Here is a 13,479-nt window from a genome sequence, read left to right as displayed (position 1 = left end):
GACGCCTCATCGGAAATAGGCCTCATCTCGCCTGGAAGGGAGAACTTCCTGGATTTTCTCGAGTTGCGGCAGGTGTTCTCGAGTTACGACGGGGACCTCAGGGACCCGACCTGGTGGCCTCAGGAGAGGCCAGTCCCCATGCGAGTTGCTAGTGGGTCTCTCGGGATTCCTCTCCCGTCGATACCGGGGCCAAAAACCTTGTGTGGAGTCAGGGCCGGAACCGAGGATTCCTCTCACGGGCTGACATGGATCTTTGGGTACTTCTGGAGTCTCCCCAGGGGAGTCAGGCCTCGTCTCGAGTGGGGGCATGCACGTGCGCTTTCCTTCCAGGCTGTAGCAGCAATGTCACGCTTCCCGTCGCGTGGATCAAAGGATCTGTGGTTTTCCCTCGAGGCTTTCCCTCGAGGCTTACCCACAGGGCTGTCCCACGTGCCACCGTGGTGTGAGTCGATCCTCGGCGTGAAAGATGAGCCAGTGCAGGGCAAAGAGGTTCCTCCGGAATGGACTGAGACATCTGGGGGACTCTTGGCATGGTGGTACGACCATGGAGTTCCTCTTGCCTTTCTTGTTGAGAGTGCCTCCTCTTGAGATGCGACGGGAACGCCGGGAATTCTTTCCCTTGAAAGCAGGGAAAGGATCCCTCATCTCGAGCTACGAGGGGGAAACGGGGCTCCTCTGGATGTGGGCGGGACCATCGAGCTTCCTCTCGAGTGGAGACGGGTATGGCAGTGAACTTCTTGAGTTGCAGCAAGGGTAGGAAAGACCCTTTCGAAGTTCCAGACATTAGGTGTCATTAGTCTCCAGAAGTCTCATCGGAAATAGGCCTCATCTCGCCTGGAAGGGAAAACTTCCTGGATTTTCTCCAGTTGCGGCAGGTGTTCTCGAGTTACGACGGGGACCTCAGGGACCCGCCCTGGTGGCCTCAGGAAAGGCCAGTCCCCATGTGAGTTGCTAGGGGGCCTCTCGGGATTCCTCTCGCGTCGATACCGGGGCCAAAAACCTTGTGTGGAGTCAGGGCCGGAACCGAAGATTCCTCTCAGGGGCTGACATGGATCTTTGGGTACTTCTGGAGTCTACCCAGGGGAATCAGGCCTCGTCTCGAGTGGGGGCATGCACGTGCGCTTTCCTTCCAGGCTGTAGCAGCAATGTCACGCTTCCCGTCGCGTGGATCAAAGGATCTGTGGTTTTCCCTCGAGGCTTTCCCTTGAGGCTTTCCCACAGGGCTGTCCCACGTGCCACCGTGGTGTGAGTCGATCCTCGGCGTGAAAGATGAGCCAGTGCAAGGCAAAGAGGTTCCTCCGGAATGGACTGAGACATCTGGGGGACTCTTGGCATGGTGGTACGACCATGGAGTTCCTCTTGCCTTTCTTGTTGAGAGTGCCTCCTCTTGAGATGCGACGGGAACGCCGGGAATTCTTTCCCGTTGAAAGCAGGGAAAGGATCCCTCATCTCGAGCTACGAGGGGGAAACGGGGCTCCTCTGGATGTGGGCGGGACCATCGTGCTTCCTCTCGAGTGGAGACGGGTATGGCGGTGAACTTCTTGAGTTGCAGCAAGGGTTTGAAAGACCCTTTCGAAGTTCCAGAGTTTAGGTGTCATTAGTCTCCAGACGCCTCATCGGAAATAGGCCTCATCTCGCCTGGAAGGGAGAACTTCCTGGATTTTCTCGAGTTGCGGCAGGTGTTCTCGAGTTACGACGGGGACCTCAGGGACCCGACCTGGTGGCTTCAGGAGAGGCCAGTCCCCATGCGAGTTGCTAGGGGGTCTCTCGGGATTCCTCTCCCGTCGATACCGGGGCCAAAAACCTTGTGTGGAGTCAGGGCCGGAACCGAGGATTCCTCTCACGGGCTGACATGGATCTTTGGGTACTTCTGGAGTCTCCCCAGGGGAGTCAGGCCTCGTCTCGAGTGGGGGCATGCACGTGCGCTTTCCTTCCAGGCTGTAGCAGCAATGTCACGCTTCCCGTCGCGTGGATCAAAGGATCTGTGGTTTTCCCTCGAGGCTTTCCCTCGAGGCTTTCCCACAGGGCTGTCCCACGTGCCACCGTGGTGTGAGTCGATCCTCGGCATGAAAGATGAGCCAGTGCAGGGCAAAGAGGTTCCTCCGGAATGGACTGAGACATCTGGGGGACTCTTGGCATGGTGGTACGACCATGGAGTTCCTCTTGCCTTTCTTGTTGAGAGTGCCTCCTCTTGAGATGCGACGGAAACGCCGGGAATTCTTTCCCTTGAAAGCAGGGAAAGGATCCCTCATCTCGAGCTACGAGGGGGAAACGGGGCTCCTCTGGATGTGGGCGGGACCATCGTGCTTCCTCTCGAGTGGAGACGGGTATGGTGGTGAACTTCTTGAGTTGCAGCAAGGGTGTGAAAGACCCTTTCGAAGTTCCAGAGGTGAGGTGTCATTAGTCTCCAGACGCCTCATCGGAAATAGGCCTCATCTCGCCTTGAAGGGAGATCTTCCTGGATTTTCTCGAGTTGCGGCAGGTGTTCTCGAGTTACGACGGGGACCTCAGGGACCCGCCCTGGTGGCCTCAGGAGAGGCCAGTCCCCATGCGAGTTGCTAGGGGGCCTCTCGGGATTCCTCTCCCGTCGATACCGGGGCCAAAAACCTTGTGTGGAGTCAGGGCCGGAAACGAGGATTCCTCTCAGGGGCTGACATGGATCTTTGGGTACTTCTGGAGTCTCCCCAGGGGAGTCAGGCCTCGTCTCGAGTGGGGGCATGCACGTGCGATTTCCTTCCAGGCTGTAGCAACTATGTCACGCTTCCCGTCGCGTTGATCACAGGATCTGTGGTTTTCCCTCGAGGCTTTCCCACAGGGCTGTCCCACGTGCCACCGTGGTGTGAGTCGATCCTCGGCATGAAAGATGAGCCAGTGCAGGGCAAAGAGGTTCCTCTGGAATGGACTGAGACATCTGGGGGTCTCTTGGCATGGTGGTACGACCATGGAGTTCCTCTCGCCTTTCCTGTTGAGAGTGCCTCCTCTTGAGATGCGACGGGAACGCCGGGAATTCTTTCCCGTTGAAAGCAGGGTAAGGATCCCTCATCTCGAGCTACGAGGGGGAAACGGGGCTCCTCTGGATGTGGGCGGGACCATCGAGCTTCCTCTCGAGTGGAGACGGGTATGGCAGTGAACTTCTTGAGTTGCAGCAAGGGTAGGAAAGACCCTTTCGAAGTTCCAGACATTAGGTGTCATTAGTCTCCAGACGCCTCATCGGAAATAGGCCTCATCTCGCCTGGAAGGGAGAACTTCCTGGATTTTCTCGAGTTGCAGCAGGTGTTCTCGAGTTACGACGGGGACCTCAGGGACCCGCCCTGGTGGCCTCAGGAGAGGCCAGTCCCCATGCGAGTTGCTAGGGGGCCTCTCGGGATTCCTCTCCCGTCGATACCGGGGCCAAAATCCTTGTGTGGAGTCAGGGCCGGAACCGAGGATTCCTCTCACGGGCTGACATGGATCTTTGGGTACTTCTGGAGTCTCCCCAGGGGAGTCAGGCCTCGTCTCGAGTGGGGGCATGCACGTGCGCTTTCCTTCCAGGCTGTAGCAGCAATGTCACGCTTCCCATCGCGTGGATCAAAGGATCTGTGGTTTTCCCTCGAGGCTTTCCCTCGAGGCTTTCCCACAGGGCTGTCCCACGTGCCACCGTGGTGTGAGTCGATCCTCGGCGTGAAAGATGAGCCAGTGCAGGGCAAAGAGTTTCCTCCGGAATGGACTGAGACATCTGGGGGACTCTTGGCATGGTGGTACGACCATGGAGTTCCTCTTGCCTTTCTTGTTGAGAGTGCCTCCTCTTGAGATGCGACGGGAACGCCGGGAATTCTTTCCCTTGAAAGCAGGGAAAGGATCCCTCATCTCGAGCTACGAGGGGGAAACGGGGCTCCTCTGGATGTGGGCGGGACCATCGTGCTTCCTCTAGAGTGGAGACGGGTATGGTGGTGAACTTCTTGAGTTGCAGCAAGGGTGTGAAAGACCCTTTCGAAGTTCCAGAGGTGAGGTGTCATTAGTCTCCAGACGCCTCATCGGAAATAGGCCTCATCTCGCCTGGAAGGGAGATCTTCCTGGATTTTCTCGAGTTGCGGCAGGTGTTCTCGAGTTACGACGGGGACCTCAGGGACCCGCCCTGGTGGCCTCAGGAGAGGCCAGTCCCCATGCGAGTTGCTAGGGGGCCTCTCGGGATTCCTCTCCCATCGATACTGGGGCCAAAATCCTTGTGTGGAGTCAGGGCCGGAACCGAGGATTCCTCTCAGGGGCTGACATGGATCTTTGGGTACTTCTGGAGTCTCCCCAGGGGAGTCAGGCCTCGTCTCGAGTGGGGGCATGCACGTGCGCTTTCCTTCCAGGCTGTAGCAGCAATGTCACGCTTCCCGTCGCGTGGATCAAAGGATCTGTGGTTTTCCCTCGAGGCTTTCCCTCCAGGCTTTCCCACAGGGCTGTCCCACGTGCCACCGTGGTGTGAGTCGATCCTCGGCGTGAAAGATGAGCCAGTGCAGGGCAAAGAGGATCCTCTGGAATGGACTGAGACATCTGGGGGACTCTTGGCATGGTGGTACGACCATGGAGTTCCACTCGCCTTTCCTGTTGAGAGTGCCTCCTCTTGAGATGCGACGGGAACGCCGGGAATTCTTTCCCGTTGAAAGCAGGGAAAGGATCCCTCATCTCGAGCTACGAGGGGGAAACGGGGCTCCTCTGGATGTGGGCGGGACCATCGTGCTTCCTCTCGAGTGGAGAAGGGTATGGCGGTGAATTTCTTGACTTGCAGCAAGGGTGTGAAAGACCCATTCGAAGTTCCAGAGCTTAGGTGTCATTAGTCTCCAGACTCCTCATCGGAAATAGGCCTCATCTCGCCTGGAAGGGAGAACTTCCTGGATTTTCTCGAGTTGCGGCAGGTGTTCTCGAGTTACGACGGGGACATCAGGGACCCGCCCTGGTGGCCTCATGAGAGGCCAGTCCCCATGCAAGTTGCTAGGGGGCCTCTCGGTATTCCTCTCCCGTCGATACCGGGGCCAAAAACCTTGTGTGGAGTCAGGGCCGGAAACCAGGATTCCTCTCAGGGGCTGACATGGATCTTTGGGTACTTCTGGAGTCTCCCCAGCGGAGTCAGGCCTCGTCTCGAGTGGGGGCATGCACGTGCGCTTTCCTTCCAGGCTGTAGCAGCAATGTCACACTTCCCGTCGCGTGGATCAAAGGATCTGTGGTTTCCCTTGAGGCTTTCCCTCGAGGCTTCCCCACGGGGCTGTCCCACGTGCCACCGTGGTGTGAGTCGATCCTCGGCGTGAAAGATGAGCCAGTGCAGGGCAAAGAGTTTCCTCCGGAATGGACTGAGACATCTGGGGGACTCTTGGCATGGTGGTACGACCATGGAGTTCCTCTTGCCTTTCTTCTTGAGAGTGCCTCCTCTTGAGATGCGACGGGAACGCCGGGAATTCTTTCCCGTTGAAAGCAGGGAAAGGATCCCTCATCTCGAGCTACGAGGGGGAAACGGGGCTCCTCTGGATGTGGGCGGGACCATCGTGCTTCCTCTCGAGTGGAGACGGGTATGGCGGTGAACTTCTTGAGTTGCAGCAAGGGTGTGAAAGACCCTTTCGAAGTTCCAGAGGTTAGGTGTCATTAGTCTCCAGACGCCTCATCGGAAATAGGCCTCATCTCGCCTGGAAGGGAGAACTTCCTGGATTTTCTCGAGTTGCGGCAGGTGTTCTCGAGTTACGACGGGGACCTCAGGGACCCGCCCTGGTGGCCTCAGGAGAGGCCAGTCCCCATGTGAGTTGCTAGGGGGCCTCTCGGGATTCCTCTCGCGTCGATACCGGGGCCAAAAACCTTGTGTGGAGTCAGGGCCGGAACCGAGGATTCCTCTCAGGGGCTGACATGGATCTTTGGGTACTTCTGGAGTCTCCCCAGGGGAGTCAGGCCTCGTCTCGTGTGGGGGCATGCACGTGCGCTTTCCTTCCAGGCTGTAGCAGCAATGTCACACTTCCCGTCGCCTGTATCAAAGGATCTGTGGTTTTCCCTCGAGGCTTTCCCTCGAGGCTTTCCCACAGGGCTGTCCCACGTGCCACCGTGGTGTGAGTCGATCCTCGGCGTGAAAGATGAGCCAGTGCAGGGCAAAGAGGTTCCTCCGGAATGGACTGAGACATCTGGGGGACTCTTGGCATGGTGGTACGACCATGGAGTTCCTCTCGCCTTTCCTGTTGAGAGTGCCTCCTCTTGAGATGCGACGGGAACGCCGGGAATTCTTTCCCGTTGAAAGCAGGGAAAGGATCCCTCATCTCGAGCTACGAGGGGGAAACGGGGCTCCTCTGGATGAGGGCGGGACCATCGTGCTTCCTCTCGAGTGGAGAAGGGTATGGCGGTGAATTTCTTGACTTGCAGCAAGTGTGTGAAAGACCCATTCGAAGTTCCAGAGCTTAGGTGTCATTAGTCTCCAGACTCCTCATCGGAAATAGGCCTCATCTCGCCTGGAAGGGAGAACTTCCTGGATTTTCTCGAGTTGCGGCAGGTGTTCTCGAGTTACGACGGGGATCTCAGGGACCCGCCCTGGTGGCCTCAGGAGAGGCCAGTCCCCATGCGAGTTGCTAGGGGGCCTCTCGGGATTCCTCTCCCGTCGATACCGGGGCCAAAAACCTTGTGTGGAGTCAGGGCCGGAAACCAGGATTCCTCTCAGGGGCTGACATGGATCTTTGGGTACTTCTGGAGTCTCCCCAGGGGAGTCAGGCCTCGTCTCGAGTGGGGGCATGCACGTGCGCTTTCCTTCCAGGCTGTAGCAGCAATGTCACGCTTCCCGTCGCGTGGATCAAAGGATCTGTGGTTTTCCCTCGAGGCTTTCCCTCGAGGCTTTCCCACTGGGCTCTCCCACGTGCCACCGTGGTGTGAGTCGATCCTCGGCGTGAAAGATGAGCCAGTGCAGGGCAAAGAGGTTCCTCTGGAATGGACTGAGACATCTGGGGGACTCTTGGCATGGTGGTACGACCATGGAGTTCCTCTCCCCTTTCCTGTTGAGAGTGCCTCCTCTTGAGATGCGACGGGAACGCCGGGAAATCTTTCCCGTTGAAAGCAGGGAAAGGATCCCTCATCTCGAGCTACGAGGGGGAAACGGGGCTCCTCTGGATGTGGGCGGGACCATCGTGCTTCCTCTCGAGTGGAGACAGGTATGGCGGTGAACTTCTTGAGTTGCAGCAAGGGTGTGAAAGACCCTTTCAAAGTTCCAGAGGTTAGGTGTCATTAGTCTCCAGACGCCTCATGGGAAATAGGCCTCATCTCGCCTGGAAGGGAGAACTTCCTGGATTTTCTCGAGTTGCTGCAGGTGTTCTCGAGTTACGACGGGGACCTCAGGGACCCGCCCTGGTGGCCTCAAGAGAGGCCAGTCCCCATGCGAGTTGCTAGGGGGCCTCTCGGGATTCCTCTCCCGTCGATACCGGGGCCAAAATCCTTGTGTGGAGTCAGGGCCGGAACCGAGGATTCCTCTCAGGGGCTGACATGGATCTTTGGGTACTTCTGGAGTCTCCCCAGGGGAGTCAGGCCTCGTCTCGAGTGGGGGCATGCACGTGCGCTTTCCTTCCAGGCTGTAGCAGCAATGTCACGCTTCCCGTCACGTGGATCAAAGGATCTGTGGTTTTCCCTAGAGGCTTTCCCTCGAGGCTTTCCCACAGGGCTGTCCCACGTGCCACCGTGGTGTGACTCGATCCTCGGCGTGAAAGATGAGCCAGTGCAGGGCAAAGAGGTTCCTCTGGAATGGACTGAGACATCTGGGGGACTCTTGGCATGGTGGTACGACCATGGAGTTCCTCTCGCCTTTCCTGTTGAGAGTGCCTCCTCTTGAGATGCGACGGGAACGCCGGGAATTCTTTCCCGTTGAAAGCAGGGAAAGGATCCCTCATCTCGAGCTACGAGGGGGAAACGGGGCTCCTCTGGATGTGGGCGGGACCATCGTGCTTCCTCTCGAGTGGAGACGGGTATGGCGGTGAACTTCTTGAGTTGCAGCAAGGGTGTGAAAGACCCTTTCAAAGTTCCAGAGGTTAGGTGTCATTAGTCTCCAGACGCCTCATGGGAAATAGGCCTCATCTCGCCTGGAAGGGAGAACTTCCTGGATTCTCTCGAGTTGCGGCAGGTGTTCTCGAGTTACGACGGGGACCTCAGGGACCCGCCCTGGTGGCCTCAGGAGAGGCCAGTCCCCATGCGAGTTGCTAGGGGGCCTCTAGGGATTCCTCTCCCGTCGATACCGGGGCCAAAATCCTTGTGTGGAGTCAGGGCCGGAAACCAGAATTCCTCTCAGGGGCTGACATGGATCTTTGGGTACTTCTGGAGTCTCCCCAGGGGAGTCAGGCCTCGTCACGAGTGGGGGCATACACGTGCGCTTTCCTTCCAGGCTGTAGCAGCAATGTCACGCTTCCCGTCGCGTGGATCAAAGGATCTGTGGTTTTCCCTCGAGGCTTTCCCTCGAGGCTTTCCCACTGGGCTCTCCCACGTGCCACCGTGGTGTGAGTCGATCCTCGGCGTGAAAGATGAGCCAGTGCAGGGCAAAGAGGTTCCTCTGGAATGGACTGAGACATCTGGGGGACTCTTGGCATGGTGGTACGACCATGGAGTTCCTCTCGCCTTTCCTGTTGAGAGTGCCTCCTCTTGAGATGCGACGGGAACGCCGGGAAATCTTTCCCGTTGAAAGCAGGGAAAGGATCCCTCATCTCGAGCTACGAGGGGGAAACGGGGCTCCTCTGGATGTGGGCGGGACCATCGTGCTTCCTCTCGAGTGGAGACAGGTATGGCGGTGAACTTCTTGAGTTGCAGCAAGGGTGTGAAAGACCCTTTCAAAGTTCCAGAGGTTAGGTGTCATTAGTCTCCAGACGCCTCATGGGAAATAGGCCTCATCTCGCCTGGAAGGGAGAACTTCCTGGATTTTCTCGAGTTGCTGCAGGTGTTCTCGAGTTACGACGGGGACCTCAGGGACCCGCCCTGGTGGCCTCAGGAGAGGCCAGTCCCCATGCGATTTGCTAGGGGGCCTCTCGGGATTCCTCTCCCGTCGATACCGGGGCCAAAATCCTTGTGTGGAGTCAGGGCCGGAACCGAGGATTCCTCTCAGGGGCTGACATGGATCTTTGGGTACTTCTGGAGTCTCCCCAGGGGAGTCAGGCCTCGTCTCGAGTGGGGGCATGCACGTGCGCTTTCCTTCCAGGCTGTAGCAGCAATGTCACGCTTCCAGTCGCGGGGATCAAAGGATCTGTGGTTTTCCCTCGAGGCTTTCCCTCGAGGCTTTCCCACAGGGCTGTCCCACGTGCCACCGTGGTGTGAGTCGATCCTCGGCGTGAAAGATGAGCCAGTGCAGGGCAAAGAGGTTCCTCCGGAATGGACTGAGACATCTGGGGGACTCTTGGCATGGTGGTACGACCATGGAGTTCCTCTTGCCTTTCTTGTTGAGAGTGCCTCCTCTTGAGATGCGACGGGAACGCCGGGAATTCTTTCCCGTTGAAAGCAGGGAAAGGATCCCACATCTCCAGCTACGAGGGGGAAACGGGGCTCCTCTGGATGTGGGCGTGACCATCCTGCTTCCTCTCGAGTGGAGAAGGGTATGGCGGTGAACTTCTTGAGTTGCAGCAAGGGTGTGAAAGACCCTTTCGAAGTTCCAGAGGTAAGGTGTCATTAGTCTCCAGACGCCTCATGGGAAATAGGCCTCATCTCGCCTGGAAGGGAGAACTTCCTGGATTTTCTCGAGTTGCGGCAGGTGTTCTCGAGTTACGACGGGGACCTCAGGGACCCGCCCTGGTGGCCTCAGGAGAGGCCAGTCCCCATGCGAGTTGCTAGGGGGCCTCTCGGGATTCCTCTCCCGTCGATACCGGGGCCAAAATCCTTGTGTGGAGTCAGGGCCGGAATCGAGGATTCCTCTCAGGGGCTGACATGGATCTTTGGGTACTTCTGGAGTCTCCCCAGGGGAGTCAGGCCTCGTCTCGAGTGGGGGCATGCACGTGCGCTTTCCTTCCAGGCTGTAGCAGCAATGTCACGCTTCCCGTCGCGTGGATCAAAGGATCTGTGGTTTTCCCTCGAGGCTTTCCCTCGAGGCTTTCCCACAGGGCTGTCCCACGTGCCACCGTGGTGTGAGTCGATCCTCGGCGTGAAAGATGAGCCAGTGCAGGGCAAAGAGGATCCTCTGGAATGGACTGAGACATCTGGGGGACTCTTGGCATGGTGGTACGACCATGGAGTTCCTCTCGCCTTTCCTGTTGAGAGTGCCTCCTCTTGAGATGCGACGGGAACGCCGGGAATTCTTTCCCGTTGAAAGCAGGGAAAGGATCCCTCATCTCGAGCTACGAGGGGGAAACGGGGCTCCTCTGGATGAGGGCGGGACCATCGTGCTTCCTCTCGAGTGGAGAAGGGTATGGCGGTGAATTTCTTGACTTGCAGCAAGGGTGTGAAAGACCCATTCGAAGTTTCAGAGCTTAGGTGTCATTAGTCTCCAGACTCCTCATCGGAAATAGGCCTCATCTCGCCTGGAAGGGAGAACTTCCTGGATTTTCTCGAGTTGCGGCAGGTGTTCTCGAGTTACGACGGGGACCTCAGGGACCCGCCCTGGTGGCCTCAGGAGAGGCCAGTCCCCATGCGAGTTGCTAGGGGGCCTCTCGGTATTCCTCTCCCGACGATGCCGGGGCCAAAAACCTTGTGTGGAGTCAGGGCCGGAAACCAGGATTCCTCTCAGGGGCTGACATGGATCTTTTGGTACTTCTGGAGTCTCCCCAGGGGAGTCAGGCCTCGTCTCGAGTGGGGGCATGCACGTGCGCTTTCCTTCCAGGCTGTAGCAGCAATGTCACGCTTCCCGTCGCGTGGATCAAAGGATCTGTGGTTTTCCCTCGAGGCTTTCCCTCGAGGCTTTCCCACAGGGCTGTCCCACGTGCCACCGTGGTGTGAGTCGATCCTCTGCGTGAAAGATGAGCCAGTGCAGGGCAAAGAGTTTCCTCCGGAATGGACTGAGACATCTGGGGGACTCTTGGCATGGTGGTACGACCATGGAGTTCCTCTCGCCTTTCCTGTTGAGAGTGCCTCCTCTTGAGATGCGACGGGAATGCCGGGAATTCTTTCCCGTTGAAAGCAGGGAAAGGATCCCTCATCTCGAGCTACGAGCGGGAAACGGGGCTCCTCTGGATGTGGGCGGGACCATCGTGCTTCCTCTCGAGTGGAGACGGGTATGGCGTTGAACTTCTTGAGTTGCAGCAAGGGTGTGAAAGACCCTTTCAAAGTTCCAGAGGTTAGGTGTCATTAGTCTCCAGACGCCTCATGGGAAATAGGCCTCATCTCGCCTGGAAGGGAGAACTTCTTGGATTTTCTCGAGTTGCGGCAGGTGTTCTCGAGTTACGACAGGGACCTCAGGGACCTGCCCTGGTGGCCTCAGGAGAGGCCAGTCCCCATGCGAGTTGCTAGGGGGCCTCTCGGGATTCCTCTACCGTCGATACCGGGGCCAAAATCCTTGTGTGGAGTCAGGGCCGGAAACCAGAATTCCTCTCAGGGGCTGACATGGATCTTTGGGTACTTCTGGAGTCTCCCCAGGGGAGTGAGGCCTCGTCACGAGTGGGGGCATACACGTGCGCTTTCCTTCCAGGCTGTAGCAGCAATGTCACGCTTCCCGTCGCGTGGATCAAAGGATCTGTGGTTTTCCCTCGAGGCTTTCCCTCGAGGCTTTCCCACTGGGCTCTCCCACGTGCCACCGTGGTGTGAGTCGATCCTCGGCGTGAAAGATGAGCCAGTGCAGGGCAAAGAGGTTCCTCTGGAATGGACTGAGACATCTGGGGGACTCTTGGCATGGTGGTACGACCATGGAGTTCCTCTCCCCTTTCCTGTTGAGAGTGCCTCCTCTTGAGATGCGACGGGAACGCCGGGAAATCTTTCCCGTTGAAAGCAGGGAAAGGATCCCTCATCTCGAGCTACGAGGGGGAAACGGGGCTCCTCTGGATGTGGGCGGGACCATCGTGCTTCCTCTCGAGTGGAGACAGGTATGGCGGTGAACTTCTTGAGTTGCAGCAAGGGTGTGAAAGACCCTTTCAAAGTTCCAGAGGTTAGGTGTCATTAGTCTCCAGACGCCTCATGGGAAATAGGCCTCATCTCGCCTGGAAGGGAGAACTTCCTGGATTTTCTCGAGTTGCTGCAGGTGTTCTCGAGTTACGACGGGGACCTCAGGGACCCGCCCTGGTGGCCTCAAGAGAGGCCAGTCCCCATGCGAGTTGCTAGGGGGCCTCTCGGGATTCCTCTCCCGTCGATACCGGGGCCAAAATCCTTGTGTGGAGTCAGGGCCGGAACCAAGGATTCCTCTCAGGGGCTGACATGGATCTTTGGGTACTTCTGGAGTCTCCCCAGGGGAGTCAGGCCTCGTCTCGAGTGGGGGCATGCACGTGCGCTTTCCTTCCAGGCTGTAGCAGCAATGTCACGCTTCCAGTCGCGGGGATCAAAGGATCTGTGGTTTTCCCTCGAGGCTTTCCCTCGAGGCTTTCCCACAGGGCTGTCCCACGTGCCACCGTGGTGTGAGTCGATCCTCGGCGTGAAAGATGAGCCAGTGCAGGGCAAAGAGGTTCCTCCGGAATGGACTGAGACATCTGGGGGACTCTTGGCATGGTGGTACGACCATGGAGTTCCTCTTGCCTTTCTTGTTGAGAGTGCCTCCTCTTGAGATGCGACGGGAACGCCGGGAATTCTTTCCCGTTGAAAGCAGGGAAAGGATCCCACATCTCCAGCTACGAGGGGGAAACGGGGCTCCTCTGGATGTGGGCGTGACCATCGTGCTTCCTCTCGAGTGGAGAAGGGTATGGCGTTGAACTTCTTGAGTTGCAGCAAGGGTGTGAAAGACCCTTTCAAAGTTCCAGAGGTTAGGTGTCATTAGTCTCCAGACGCCTCATGGGAAATAGGCCTCATCTCGCCTGGAAGGGAGAACTTCCTGGATTCCCTCGAGTTGCGGCAGGTGTTCTCGAGTTACGACGGGGACCTCAGGGACCCGCTCTGGTGGCCTCAGGAGAGGCCAGTCCCCATGCGAGTTGCTAGGAGGCCTCTAGGGATTCCTCTCCCGTCGATACCGGGGCCAAAATCCTTGTGTGGAGTCAGGGCCGGAAACCAGAATTCCTCTCAGGGGCTGACATGGATCTTTGGGTACTTCTGGAGTCTCCCCAGGGCAGTGAGGCCTCGTCACGAGTGGGGGCATACACGTGCGCTTTCCTTCCAGGCTGTAGCAGCAATGTCACGCTTCCCGTCGCCTGGATCAAAGGATCTGTGGTTTTCCCTCGAGGCTTTCCCTCGAGGCTTTCCCACTGGGCTCTCCCACGTGCCACCGTGGTGTGAGTCGATCCTCGGCGTGAAAGATGAGCCAGTGCAGGGCAAAGAGGTTCCTCTGGAATGGACTGAGACATCTGGGGGACTCTTGGCATGGTGGTACGACCATGGAGTTCCTCTCGCCTTTCCTGTTGAGAGTGCCTCCTCTTGAGATGCGACGGGAACGCCGGGAAATCTTTCCCGTTGAAAGCAGGG

Source organism: Capricornis sumatraensis, chromosome X (assembly GCF_032405125.1).
Source record: "Capricornis sumatraensis isolate serow.1 chromosome X, serow.2, whole genome shotgun sequence".
Taxonomy (NCBI): Eukaryota; Metazoa; Chordata; class Mammalia; order Artiodactyla; family Bovidae; genus Capricornis; species Capricornis sumatraensis.
This window is presented reverse-complemented; position numbering follows the sequence as displayed.